The 15,616-nt window shown below is 43.2% G+C and overlaps 1 pseudogene; it reads left to right on the top strand.

Moving 5' to 3' along the window:
- Nucleotides 1-15,310, top strand: part of LOC120052138 — a 55,957-nt pseudogene extending 40,647 nt beyond the window's left edge.
- Nucleotides 15,311-15,616: the final 306 nt, after the last annotated feature.

Raw genomic sequence — 15,616 nt, 5'->3', positions numbered from 1 at the left:
GTGCACAATTTTGAACATGAAAAGTTATTAATAAAAAAAATTGGCACATTTGGGAAGTCTTGGTACAACATTTTGAACAGAAATGCAATGGTTCATTGGATCAGTCTAAAACGTTGCCATGTATAATTATGTATATGGGCAACGTTTTAGACTGATCCAATGAACCATTGCATTTCTGTCCACTGCCATCTAGTGGACAAAATCTAAATTGCACCTGGGCTGGAATAATACATTATGGCCTTTCTCTTGCATTTCAAAGATGAAGGTACAAAAAAATACAAAATAACAGTTTTTTTTTTCTTTGTATTATCTTTTACCAGATCTATTGTGTTATATTCTTCTACATTCCTTTCACATTTCCACAAACTTCAAAGTGTTTCCTTTCAAATGGTACCAAGAATATGCATATCCTTGCTTCAGTGCCTGAGCTACAGGCAGTTAGATTTGGGTATGTCATTTTAGGCACAAAAAAAAAATTTGAGGGCGGATCCTTAAGAGGTTTCAAGGGCTTGTAAGTAAGCATTTCACGGTAAGGTTGTCTTGTTGTATTCGGCGAATGTGACAATTCATCAAGCATAATTATACATGGCCTTTTTTTACACCTGGAGTTGTCACAAAGTGCATTTACAGTAGCCCAGCCTATACTAGAGAAACCCTTGACATACAGGGCACAATTGATGCTGCCATCTTTTCTCCCTGTGTAATGCCATATCCTCTTCCTGTTTAGGCAGTTGGATCTCATTTATAACCATTGCGTACATTTTTAAGTAAATATCTGCGTGCGAAATTTCTGAAAAGACTACACGCACAAAAATATTTCGCTAAGCTGTGCATGTGTGAACGTGCATTAAAACTCTGCCTGAATTACGCCCATCATTCACCTTTTATGGTGACGATAACGCCGTTATTTGCTATATTGTTTGGAAGTATTGGAATTAGGCTAAGACAATATATCTGAAGGAAATATCAATGGAGCAGTTGATCAAATGTCTGGAGATGTTGGCAGAATGTTTTTTTTTTTCAAGTGACATTTGCTGTATCTGATGTTCCTGAAATACAAAACCAATTGCAAGTTTTTGTGGACCTGTAAACAGATCGTTTGAATTCAATTTTACATTTATTTCTCCCGAACCTAAATATGCTGCACGAATTCTGAAACATTGTCTACTCTGAAAAAATGAAAACAGTATGCCTACTTACAGTGGTAGCCTGTAAGTTTTTATTTAACTAGGCAAGTCAGTCAAGAACAAATTCTCATTTAAAATGGCGGCCTACCCCGGGCCAAACCCGCACAACGCTGGGCAAATTGTCCGCCGCCCTATGGGACTCCCAATCATGGCCAGTTGTGATACAGCCTGGCTTCAAACCAGGGACTGTAGTGACACCTCTTGCACTAAGATGCAGTGCCTTAGAGCGCTGCGCCACTTGGGAGCCGTTGCATAGAGCAAAAAACGTGAATAATAATAGCCTATATAATAGGCCCAATTAAACAAGAGATGTGCATGGCAATTTGTTGTATGGCTACTCATCATGGCCAGAAAAGGTGGTTATGATACACTATAAATACAAAAGTATGTGGGGACCCCTTCAAATTAGTGCATTCAGCTATTTCAGGGACACCCGTTGCTGACAGGTGTATAAAATCAAGCACACCGCCATGCAATCTCCATAGACAAACATTGGCAGTAGAATGGCTTTACTGAAGAACTCAGTGACTTTCAACGTTGCACCGTCAGAGGATGTCACCTTTCCAACAAGTCAGTTTGTAAAATTTCTGCTCTATAAGTGCTGTTATTGTGAAGTGGAAACGTCTATGAGCAACAACAGCCCAGCCACGAAGTGGTAGGCCACACAAGCTCACAGAACGGGACCGCCGAGTGCTGAAGCGCGTAGTCCCCGCAGCAATGTTCCAACATCTAGTAGAAAGAATTCCCAGAAGAATGGAGGCTGTTATAGCAGCAAAGGGAGGGACCAACTCCATATTAACGCCGATGATTTTGGAAGGAGATGTTCGACGAGCAGGTGCCCACATACTTTTGATCATGTAGTGTATGTATGATGTTTATAAATGAAATATTGTCTAGGCTACTCGAGAAATTTGACATTAGACGACAGTAGGCAATTCAGGCATAGCCTACAAACGTCAGTGGATAAGGTGAACTGCATGTTCTACATTTAAACTGAGCTTCGGATCAGATCACATAGAGCAAAATACTTTAAATACCGGTAGCTTATCTATTTACTACTGTGAAGTGAGTCCAATTCAATGAGAGTTGTGAAAATGGCAGCCTATCCTAACTTGTTGTAGGCCTATAGGCAATTTAGTGAGTATGAACCCATCACAGTCAGAAAAGTTGAGAAATGTATTCCTCAATGATCATGGAAAATAAATAAATAAATAATCGAAAATAGATTGAATGAAGATGAAAATTAATTGATTTTCGCTTTTCTCACTAATGATTGCATTTTGTTATAATATTTAGCCACCTGTTTTTTTGTTATGAATAAGTCATCATATATCAATCCAATTTATTTAGAAAGCCCTTCTTACATCAGCTGATGTCACAAAGTGCTGTACAGAAATCCAACCTAAAACCCCAAACAGCAAGCAATGCAGGTGTAGAAGCACGGTGTCTAGGAAAAACTCCCTAGAAAGGCCAGAATCTAGGAAGAAACCTAGAGAGGAACCAGGCTATGAGGGGTGGCCAGTCCTCTTCTGGCTGTGCCGGGTGGAGATTATAACAGAACATGGCCAAGATGTTCAAATGTTCATAAATGACCAGCATGGTCAAATAATAATAATCACAGTAGTTATCGAGGGTGCAACAGGTCAGCACCTCAGGAGTAAATGTCAATTGGCTTTTCATAGCCGATCATTGAGAGTATCTCTACCGCTCCTGCTGTCTTTAGAGAGTTGAAAACAGCAGGTCTGGGACTGGTACCACGTCCAGTGAACAGGTCAGGGTTCCATAGCCGCAGGCAGAACAGTTGAAACTGGAGCAGCAGCATGGCCAGGTGGACTGGGGACAGCAAGGAGTCATCAGGCCAGGTAGTCCTGAGGCATGGTCCTAGGTCTCAGGTCCACTGAGAGAGATGGAGAGAGAGACAACAAGAAAGAAAGAAAGAAAGAAAGAAAGAAAGAAAGAAAGAAAGAAAGAAAGAAAAAGAGAGAGAATTAGAGAGAGCATACTTAAATTCACACAGGACACCAGATAGACAGGAGAAATACTCCAGATATAACAGATTGAGCCTAGCCCCCTGGCACAGGGCCAAACAGGCAGGATATAACCCCACCCACTTTGCCAAAGCACAGCCCCCACACCACTAGAGGGATACCTTCAACCACCAACTTACCATCCTGAGACAAGGCCGAGTATAGCCCACAAAGATATCCCCCACGGCACAACCCAAGGGGGGGCGCCTACCCTGACAGAAAGACCACGTCAGTGACTCAACCCACTCAAGTGACGCACCCCTTCTAGGGATGGCATGGAAGAAAACCAGTAAGCTAGTGACTCAGGCCGTGTAATAGGGTTTGAGACAGATAATCCCAGTGGAGAGAGGGGAACCGGCCAGGCAGAGACTGCAAGGGAGGTTCGTTGCTCCAGTGCCTTTCCGTTCACCTTCACACTCCTGGGCCAGACTACACTCAATCATAGGACCTACTGAAGAGATGAGTCTTCAAAAAAGACTTAAAGGTTGAGACCGAGTCTGCGTCTCTCACATGGATAGGCAGACCATTCCATAAAAATGGAGCTCTATAGGAGAAAGCCCTGCCTCCAGCTGTTTGCTTAGAAATTCTAGGGACAGTAAGGAGGCCTGCGTCTTGTGACCGTAGCGTACGTGTAGGTATGTACGGCAGGACCAAATCAGAAAGATAGGTAGGAGCAAGCCCATGTAATGCTTTGTAGGTTAGCAGTAAAACCTTGAAATCAGCCCTTGCTTTAACAGGAAGCCAGTGTAGAGAGGCTAGCACTGGAGTAATATGATATTTTTTGGGGGTTCTAGTCAAGATTCTAGCAGCCATGTTTAGCACTAACTGAAGTTTATTTAGTGCTTTATCCGGGTAGTCGGAAAGTAGAGCATTGCAGTAGTCTAACCTGGAAGTGACAAAAGCATGGATTATTTTTCTGCATAATTTTTGGACAGAAAGTTTCTGATTTTTGCAATGTTACGTAGATGGAATAAAAAGCTGTCCTTGAAACAGTCTTGATATGTTCGTCAAAAGAGAGATCAGGGTCCAGAGTAACCGCCGAGGTCCTTCATAGTTTTATTTGAGACGACTGTACAACCATCAAGACTAATTGTCAGATTCAACAGAAGATCTCTTTGTTTCTTGGGACCTAGAACTAGCATCTCTGTTCTGTCCGAGTTTAAAAGTAGAACATTTGTCGCCATCCACTTCCTTATGTCTGAAACACAGACTTCCAGGGAGGGCAATTTTGGGGCTTCACCATGTTTCATCGAAATGTACAGCTGTGTGTCGTCCGCATAGCAGTGAAAGATAACATTATGTTTCCGAATGACATCACCAAGAGGTAAATATATAGTGAAAACAATAGTGGTCCTAAAATGGAGCCTTGAGGAACACTGAAATTTACAGTTGATTTTTCAGAGGACAAACCATCCACAGAGACAAACTGATATCTTTCTGATAGATAAGATCTAAACCAGGCCAGAACTTATCCGTGTAGACCAATTTGGGTTTCCAATCTCTCCAAAAGAATGTGGTGATCGATGGTATCAAAAGCAGCACTAAGGCCTAGGAGCACGAGGACAGATGCAGAGCCTCGGTCTGACTCCATTAAAAGGTAATTTACCACAAGTGCAGTCTCAGTGCTATGATGGGGTCTAAAACCTGTCTGAAGCGTTTCGTATACATTTTTTGTCTTCAGGAAGGCGGTGAGTTAGCACTAACACTAAGTTAGCACTGCATCACTGCCTGATATGGCAATTGCTCGGCCTTCGACCGCAAGGCACTACAGAGGGTAGTGCGTACGGCCCAGTACATCACTGGGGCTAAGCTGCTTGCCATCCAGGGCCTCTCCACCAGGCGGTGTCAGAGGAAGGCCCTAAAAATTGTCAAAGACCCCAGCCACCCCAGTCATAGACTGTTCTCTCCACTACCGCATGGCAAGCGGTACCGGAGTACCAAGTCTAGGACCACAAAGCTTCTCAACAGTTTTTACCCCCAAGCCATTAGACTCCTGAACAGGTAATCAAAATGGCTACCCGGACTATTTGCACTGTGTGCCCCCCCCCAACCCCTCTTTTACGCTGCTGTTATTCTCTGTTTATCATATATGCATAGTCACTTTAACTATACATTAATGTACAAACTACCTCAATCGGCCCGACCAACCAGTGCTCCCGCACATTGGCTAACCGGGCTATCTGAATTGTGTCCTGCCACCCACCACCCGCCAACCCCTCTTTTACGCTACTGCTACTCTCTGTTCATCATATTTGCATAGTCACTTTAACCAGATCTACATGTACATACTACCTCAATCAGCCCGACTAACCGGTGTCTGTATGTAGCCTCGCTACTTTTATAACCTCGCTACTGTATATAGCCTAGCTACTGTTATTTTTCACTGTCTTTTTACTGTTGTTTTTATTTCTTTACTTCCCTACTGTTCACCTAATACCTTTTTTGCACTATTGGTTAGAGCCTGTAAGTAAGCATTTCACTGTAAGGTCTACCTGTTGTATTCGGCGCACGTGACAAATAAACTTTGATTTGATTTGAGTTGCTGAGCAACAGCTTTTTCAAACAAGTAGTTTAGTTGGAATAGGGTCCAGTATGCAGCTTGAAGGTTTAGAGGCCATGATTATTTTCATCAATGTGTCAAGAGATATAGTATTAAATAAAAAACTTGAGTCTCTCCCTTGATCCTAGGTCCTGGCGGAGTTGTGCAGACTCAGAGCAACTGAGCTTTGGAGGAATACGCAGATTTAAAGAGGAGTCCGTAATTTTCTTTCTAATGATCATGATCTTTTCCTCAAAGAAGTTCATGAATTTATCACTGCTGAAGTGAAAGCCGTCCTCTCTTGGGGAATGCTGCATTTAAGTTAGCTTCGCGACAGTATCAAAAATACATTTTGGATTGTTCTTATTTTCCTCAATTAAGTTGGAAAAATAGGATGATCGAGCAGCAGTGAGGGCTCTTCGATACTGCACGGTACTGTCTTTCCAAGCTAGTCGGAAGACTTCCAGTTTGGTGTAGCGACATTTCCGTTCAAATTTTCTGGAAGCTTGTATTTTCTGCATACCAGGGAGCTAGTTTCTTAAGAAAATGTTTTTTGTTTTTAGGGGTGTGACTGCATCTAGGGTATTGCGCAAGGTTAAACTGAGTTCCTCAGTTAGGTGGTTAACTGATTTTTGTACTCTGACGTCCTTGGGTAGGTGGAGGGAGTCTGAAAGGGCATCTAGGAATCTTTGGGTTGTCAGAATTTATAGCCCGGCTTTTGATGATCCTTGGTTGGGGTCTGAGCAGAATATTTGTTGCGATTGCAAATGTAATAAAATGGTGGTCCGGGATTATGAGGATCCACAACATTAAGATCCACAATATTCCCCATTTGCACATGGCTACTAGGCTACACTGCATGAAAAGTTACATTTACGGGTCGAAATACTCCAGTTTACAATTCGGGAAATTTGCGGGCCAGTGTCCAGCCGTGTATGGCCCTGCACAAGTCCCTTATATCTCCGATAACGGACCACTTTTGTGCGCGGACGTGCATGGGTGTATATATGTGCAGAAATTGTGCAGTAAATCCCCTGAAACTACCACACACGTCCACCCACGTATGAAGACACTTCTTGAAATTCCAGAGCACGTTTGCATGTCAGTTAATGCCTGTGCACTTTTTCAAGGCTGTGCATGCTTATTCGCCCCACTGAATGCTAATGCTAGTCATTGCTAGCTTGCCTTAGTGGCTGTCACTGGTATATTAAAAGCACAATTAATTATTAAATGAATTAATCAATTACAGTGAATTATGAATGAATGAATACATTTTTAATTATTTGTTATTATTATCAATATCACAAATCTGGGTTCCTACACCTTTTCAGAAATCAAATTTGAGCACCACTATCAAGGTTTTCCCAGCACTCCGACGTAGCTATACTAATCGATAAACATCTCTTAGATCCTTGAATAAAACATACAAATCCACTTAATCACTTCTTGAAGGATGATAATTCATTTCAGATGAGCAGGAAAATACAGGTAATAGTATTATAATAGTATTTGCATTTTTGCTAAGCAGGGCCGAAACTAAAGTAACTCCCATGGAGGCTCGACCTGGGTCAAGCTGGATGACTCCTGCCAGTGCTCTGCTTAATTATTCTTTCATTAAACTTTGCATTTCGAATGTGGTGCTTACCTGCTTACATGGGTGGCAACATGTAAGCCCAGATGAAAAATATACAGTTGAAGTCACAAGTTTACATACACTTAGGTTGGAGTCATTAAAACTCATTTTTCAACCACTCTACAAATTTCTTGTTAACAAACTATAGTTTTGGCAAGTCGGTTAGGACATCTACTTTGTGCATGACACAAGTAATTTTTCCAACAATTGTACACAGACAGATTACTTCACTTATAATTCACTGTATCACAATTCCAGTGAGTTAGAAGTTTACATACACTAAGTTGACTGTGCCTTTAAACAGCTTAGAAAATTCCAGGAAATTATGTCATGGCTTTAGAAGCTTTTGATAGGCTAATTGACATAATTTGAGTCAATTGGAGGTGTACCTGTGGATGTATTTCAAGGCCTACCTTCAAATTCAGCGCCTCTTTGCTTTGATATCATTGGGAAAATGAAAAGAAATCAGCCAAGATCTCAGAATTGTTTTTTTAGACCTCCACAAGTCTCGTTCATCCTTGGGAGCAATAGTACGCAAGTATAAACACCATGGGACCACGCAGCCGTCATACTGGTCAGGAAGGAGACTCGTTCTGTCTCCTAGAGATGAACGTACTTTGGTGCAAAAAGTGCAAATCAATCCCAGAACAACAGCAAAGGACCTTGTGAAGATGCTGGAGGAATCAGGTACAAAAGTATCTATATCCACAGTAAAATGAGTCCTATATCGACATAACCTGAAAGGCCGCTCAGCAAGGAAGAAGCCACTGATCCAAAACCGCCAATAAAAAAGAAAGACTACGGTTTGCAACTGCACATGGTAACAAAGATAGTTCTTTTTGGAGAAATGTCCTCTGGTCTGATGAAACAAAAACTGTTTGGCAATAATGACCATCGTTATGCTTGGAGGAAAAAGGGGGAGGCTTGCAAGCCGAAGAACACCATCCCAACCGTGAAGCACGGGGGTGGCAGCATCATGTTGTGGGGGTGCTTTGCTGCAGGAGAGACTAGTGCACTTCACAAAATAGATGACATCATGAGGCAGGAAAATGATGTGGATATTGTGGTAAACCGTGGGGTGTTGGGTTGAGTGTGCAGAAACTGACACAGAGACAGGGAGGCTTTAGTTTGCTAAGACAGAAAAAAAACATAAGAAAATCACTGTTTGGCTCGGTCCTTCTTCTCTCCTTTCACTTGGTGTCAGTCTTTCCACGTTCTCTCTCGCGGTGTGCCACCGTGCTCCTTTTATTTGGCCTCCACAGCTGGTTGGTACTTTCCTCTAATTACCTCCACTTAGAGCTGTCTGGGTGCCCAGCTCCCGTATTCCCAGCAGAGGGAGCCAACGTCGCCTCACGTACCTCCCCTCTATTACCATCCCCTGGGGTAGACCTCCTGGGATACCACAATATATTGAAGCAAAATCTCAAGACATCAGTCAGGAAGTTAAAGCCTGGCGGACCATGCACAAGCTCCACCACAGTCTGGATCTTCACTTCCTGATCACAGACCACACCAAGTTTGCCCCCAACTGGTGCTTCGGCCTCATCAAGCAGCGCTTCCGAAAAAACAATGAACACTTTGTCTGAGATTGCTGGTGTTACGAAGGACATCACTGTGACAGGGGTCAACATCCCACAGCTGGTTGGACTGGAGGATGATACGGTGCTGGTGAAAGCTATGGCTGGCAACAACACCTGACTCCGTATTTCAGGTCGCTGCCACAGATCAAGCAGTACCAGCACTTCAGGTGAAAATAATTTTCCTTGCATTGTATAAGGTTATTTTTCTTATATAAACTTGGGAGGTGAATTGATGTTGTGCAAGATTGTAATGTCTTCTGATTTTTGTTGTTGTTGTTATTCTCTGTTTTATAGCTGCGATGCTCTGGAGCCTGGTGTTGTTTTCGCCAAGGAGCGTTCGGGCTGCTGACATCCTTCCTCCAATTGATGGTCTGCCTGTACAAGCACCACCTGGACTGGACACAGCTTGACAAACTTATCTTTTTGAGAAGATCAGGGAGTTTTACGATGAAGACATCACATGCCCTGCACCAAAGTCAAGGGCAGGACAGAAACAGGCTCTCCGAATGTAGATTCCCTTGTTCATGCGTGGTTTGGACAGACCACCCATCAGCATTATCTGCAGTGCCTCTATTCAAATGACTCTCTCCTAACACAAATGCCATATGTTGCTGCTACAATTTATTTTATGTATCCTGCTGCTCAGCCACTTTACCCCTGATTGTATGCATATAACTACCTCCTCTATCATTGATATTGATATTGTTCTTATACATACTATATATTTTATTTATATGACACTATCTACTTCTGATATTGCTACTATGCAAGTAACCATTTGGCTGTACCGTTTACACCTTCCGTAGAGACCCATCCACTTAGCAAGACTTAGCTAAATATTTATACATAAAATTAATATTCATATGTGTGGTCGTAACATAATTTTGTGACATACCACAACAATATCATGTGACCGTATCAAGTGTCCACCACATAAATATATGGTGCATGCATTTGTTTATGTACTGTACATGTGCACCTCACTCAGGTTTCAACTCAGGTTGCATGGCCTTAACTTATGTATGGATTACTATGTGATACGTGCGTATGTAACAGTATATAAAGTATGCTAATGTACTGGTGTGAAGGCATTTGGGTAGTGGTGTAAAGTACTTCAGTAAAAATACTTTAAAGTACTACGTACGTTTTTTTGGGGGGGGAGTATATGTACATTACTTAACTATTTACATTTTTGGAAACTTTTACTTTTACTTCACTACATTCCGAAAGAAAATAACGTACTTTATACTCCATACGTTTTCCCTGACACCCAAAATTACTTGTTACGCTTCTTTGCACACACTGTATATAGACTTCTTCTATTGTGTTATTGGACTGTACGTTTGTTTATTCCATGTGTAACTCTATGTTGTTGTTTGTGTCACACTGCCTTGCTTTATCTTGGCCAGGTCGCAGTTGTAAATGAGAACTTGTTCTCAACTGGCCTACCTGGTTAAATAAAGGTGAAATAAAAAAAATAAAAAACATTTTGACAGGAAATTTGTCCAACTCATTAAACAGCATATATATATTTATTCACTATAAATCATTATAGTCTATAAATTGCGCATATAGGATGTGACTTAGTTAGAATTAAATACAAATTAAACAAAAAATGGCCTATTGTATAGATAAGAGAACGAAAATGAAACGTTTAAGAGATCAGATTTTTTGTTTATAAATACTTTGCTACAATGACACACTTAGTTACAGTATCTACCCACCTTGTTCCTTTATTTTAGCATGTGCACGTTGTAAGCATACCATCATGCTTTTGGGATACGTGTCTTTTCAGATTTCAAAATTATTTTTACATCACCGGACTCCCTTCCCTCTCTTGCTCTAAGTCACCTTGATTTAGCACCTGTGTGTTTTATACGTTTCATTATGAAAATATTTAGCGAACTCCATGACAGTAGCTGAAGGAATGTCGCTCCCCACTCCAGTCAAATTGGGCACGCTCTGCTCCTCGCTCCGCTCTGCTCACATATTCTGACACAAACACACTTTTCCACTCATCATTTGCTGCTCAGTTTGTTATTTACTCATATTATTATCTGTCCTGATGCCTAGTCACTTTACCCTGCCTCCATGAACATACCTCAAATACCTTGTACCTCTGCATATTGATATGGTACTGGTCTCCCTGTATATAGCTCCGTTCTTGTGCATACTTGTATATTTCTTGTGTTACTATTTTATTATTAAACTCTGCATTGTTGAGAAGGGCTTGTAAGAAAGCATTTCACTGTAAAGTCTACACCAGTTGTATTCGGTGAATGTGACAAATACAATTTTATTTCATTGATTTGATACAGAACTAGTTATTGGTTTATGGCCACAGCGTGAGGCTCTTTCAGGCCAGATAGTAAATGTCCCAACTGCTCCCCTCCCATTGTCTGGAGCCTCAAGGAAGCAGGCCCTGCCCCAACTCCTGACCATTTTAAATAGGTCATGAGATGAGCCAACTGCAGAGCACAGAGCCAATCTTTCCTTTTTCCATAGTACCACTGAACCAATAGGGACAATGTAGTGTGGGTGGAGAAGAAAAACTGTTGGCAAAATGTAATTATATTTCATGAGTCATTTTGCTAATTTTGCTGTAGTCAGACCTCATGCTGTATTTCTCTCAACAGAAAATTTGAGTCATGCATAACACATTCAAGGCCATTCTGTTTCTCTGTAAAACATTGGGACAGACCAAATCAACGCCATTTTGTTTCTCTGTAAAACATTGGGACAGACCAAATCAACACCATTTTGTTTCTCTGTAAAACATTGGAACAGACCAAATAAGGTGTTCCATTTCTTGTAACAAAGAAACATAATGTGGGCCAACTATAGCTGAAGTCGGAAGTTTACATACACTTAGATTGGAGTCATTAAAACTCATTTTTCAACCACTCCACAAATTTCTTGTTAACAAACTATAGTTTTGGCAAGTCGGTTAGGACATCTACTGTGTGCATGACACAAGTAATTTTTCCAACAATTGTTTACAGACTGATTATTTCACTTATAAGTCACTGTAATCCAATTCCAGTGGGTCAGAGGGTTTACATACACTAAGTTGACTGTGCCTTTAAACAGCTTGGAAAATTCCAGAAAATAATGTCATGGCTTTAGAAGCTTCCGATAGGCTAATTGACATAATTTGAGTCAATTGGAGGTGTACCTGTTGATGTATTTCAAGGCCTACCTTCAAATTCAGTGCCTCTTTGCTTGACATCATGGCGAAATCAAAAGAAATCAGCTAAAACCTCAGAAAAAAATTGTAGACCTCCACAAGTCTGGTTTATCCTTGGGAGCAATTTCCAAAACGCCTGAAGGTACCACCTTCATCTGTACAAACAATAGTATGCAAGTATAAACACCATGGGACCACGCAGCCGTCATACCGCTCAGGAAGGAGACGCGCTCTGACTTCTAGAGATGAACGTACTTCGGTGCGAAAAGTGCACATCAATCCCAGAACAACAGCAAAGGACCTTCGAAGATGCTGGAGGAAACAGGTACAAAAGTATCTATATCCACAGCCAAACGAGTCCTATATCAACACAACCTGAAAGGCCGCTCAGCAAGGAAGAAGCCACTGCTCCAAAACCGCCATAAAAAAGCCTGACTACGGTTTGCAACTGCACATTGTGACAAAGATAGTACTTTTTGGAGAAATATCCTCTGGTCTGATGAAACAAAAATAGAACTGTTTGTCCATAATGACCATCGTTATGTTTGGAGGAAAAAGGGGGCGGCTTGCAACCCGAAGAACAATATCCCAACTGTGAGGCACGGGGGTGGCAGCATCATGTTGTGGGGGTGCTTTGCTGCAGGAGGAACTGGTGCACTTCACAAAATAGATGGCATCATGAGGGACGAAAATTATGTGGATATATTGAAGCAACATTAAATTGAAGCAAGTTAAAGCATGGTCGCAAATGGGTCTTCCAAATGGACAATGACCCCAAACATACTTCCAAAGTTGTGGCAAAATGGCTTAAGGACAACAAAGTCAAGGTATTGGAGTGGCCATCACAAAGCCCTGACCTCAATCCTATAGATAATTTGTGGGCAGAACTGAAAAAGCGTGTGCGAGCAAGGAGGCCTACAAACCTGACTCAGTTACACCAGCTCTGTCAGGCGGAATGGGCCAAAATTCACCCAACTTATTGTTGGAAGTTTGTGGAAGGCTGCCCAAAACTTTTGACCCAAGTGAAACAATTTAAAGGCAATGCTACTGTCACACCCTAACCTTTGAGATCCTTATTATTCTCTATGTTTGGTTAGGTCAGGGTGTGACTCGGGTGGGAAAGTCTATGTTTTCTATTTCTTTGTTTTTGGCCGAGTGTGGTTCCAGTCAGCTGTCTATCGTTGTCTCTGATTGGGGATAATATATAAGTTGTCATTTTCCTTTTGGGTTTTGTGGGATCTTGTTTTCTGCTTAGTGTCTACCTGACAAAACTGTTCACTTTCGTTTTTGGTCTTTGTTATTTTGTTTTGGTGTCATCAATAAAAACGACGATGTACGCCTACCACGCTGCGCCTTGGTCCACTCTTTATTCTACAAACGAGAGCCGTTACAGAAGATCCCACCAAAAACGGACCAAGCAGCATGGCCAGGATAAGTGGACATGGGAGGAAATCCTGAATGGAGAAGGGCCCTGGACGCGGGTCGGAGAGTATCGCCGTCAAAGGGAGCAGATGGAGGCAGCGAGAGCGGAACGGCGACGATATGAGGAGTTAGATCAACAACGGAAGCCCGAGAGGCAGCTCCAAAAAACATTTGGGGGGGGGAACACGGGGAGATTGGCGGAGTCAGGGTTTAGACCTGAGCCAACTACCCGTGCTTACCGTGGGGAGCGTGTGACCGGTCAGGCACCGTGTTATGCGGTGATGCGCACTGTGTCTCCAGTAAGCAGCCACAGCCCGGTGCGCTCTGTGCAAGCTCCCCGCAGTTGCCGTGCTAGAGCGGGCATTCATCCAGGATGGATTGTGCCGGCTCAGCGCTCCTGGTCTTCGGTGCGTCTCTTCGGCCCAGGATATCCTGCGCCGGCTCTGCGCACTGTGTCTCCGGTGCGCCTTCACAGCCCAGTGCGTCCTGTGCCAGCGCCCCGCATTTGCCGGGCGAAAGTAAGCATCCAGCCAGCATTGTGACAGCTCTACACTTGAGACCTCCAGTGCACCTCCACGGTCCAGTGTATCCAGTGCCTGCTCCACGCACCAGGCTTCCAGTGCATCTCCCCAGTCCGGTGAGACCTGTTCCCGGTTCCACGTACCAGGCCTCCAGGTTGTCTCCCCAGCCTGGTAAGCCCTGTGGCAGCTCCACGCACCAGGCTTCCAGTACATCTTCTCAGTCCGGTGAGACCTGTTCTGGCTCCACGTACGAAGTCTCCAGCGACGGTCCCCAGTCCGGAGCCTCCAGCGACGGTCCCTAGTCCGGAGCCTCCAGCCACGGTTCCTAGTCCGGAGCCTCCAGCGACGGTTCCCAGTCCAGAGCCTGCAGCGACGGTTCCCAGTCCAGAGCCTGCAGCAACGGTTCCCAGTCCAGAGCCTCCAGCGACGGTCCCCGGTCCGGAGCCTGCAGCGACGATCTACGGTCCGGAGGTCCCGGCGACGATCCCTGCACCAGAGGCGCCACCGAAGTGGGGGGAGCCTCAAGTGGAGCGGGGTCTGCGTCCCGCCCCGGAGCCCCCACCAAGAGTAGATGTCCACCCGGACCCTCCCCTATAGGTTCAGGTTTGCGGCCGGAGTCCGCACCTTTGGGGGGGGGGTACTGTCACGCCCTGATCTTAGAGATCCTTATTATTCTCTGTGTTTGGTTAGGTCAGGGTGTGACTCGGTCTATGTTTTCTATTTCTTTGTTTTTGTCTTTGTTATTTTGTTGTCATCAATAAAAAAGACGATGTACGCCTACCACGCTGTGCCTTGGTCCACTCTTCATTCTACAAGCGAGAGCCGTTACAGCTACCAAATACTAATTGAGTGTATGTAAACTTCTGCCCCAGTGGGAATGTGATGAAAGAAATAAAAGCTGAAATAAATCATACTCTCTACTATTATTCTGACATTTCACATTCTTAAAATAAAGTGGTGATCCTGACTGACCTAAGACAGGGAATTTTTACTAGGATTAAATGTCAAGAAATGTGAAAAACGGAGTTTAAATGTATTTGCCTAAGGTGTATGTAAACTTCCGACTTCAACTGTACATGTTTGCTTCAAAAGATGCTTTCTTGACACAGCTTCTTGTTTCACCACCCAAAATGTGAGAAGACTGCAGTGCAGAGATGGCCGAGGGCTCCCTCGTAGTGAAAGAGACTAAGCTGAGGAATGAGAACAAAGTCTGAGGACAAGTCCAGCGAGCCAACTCCATCACCACCAACATTACCCTCATCAAACCTGTCCCTACCAACTAACTCCGCAACTATCAAACTCGGCTGCCATAGGAAACCGGTAGATGTCTTTCCCAAGCGCAGGCATCCTCTTAAAGCTAGAGACTTGATGCTTGTTTGTTTAACTTTTCAAGCGATTTAAGAAAAAAAGGTTTACTTGTATGTGTTGTGTACCACAATTTGGCCAAGTAAGGCCTACATCTAAAATTAAATAAACCACTCCTAAATTAATCAACAACAGCCCCGTAACAGTATGATAGA

The sequence above is a fragment of the Salvelinus namaycush genome, chromosome 8 (genome assembly GCF_016432855.1).
Source record: "Salvelinus namaycush isolate Seneca chromosome 8, SaNama_1.0, whole genome shotgun sequence".
Lineage (NCBI taxonomy): Eukaryota > Metazoa > Chordata > Actinopteri > Salmoniformes > Salmonidae > Salvelinus > Salvelinus namaycush.
The sequence above is the reverse complement of the archived record's forward strand: the minus strand, read 5'-3'. Positions and strand labels throughout refer to the sequence as shown.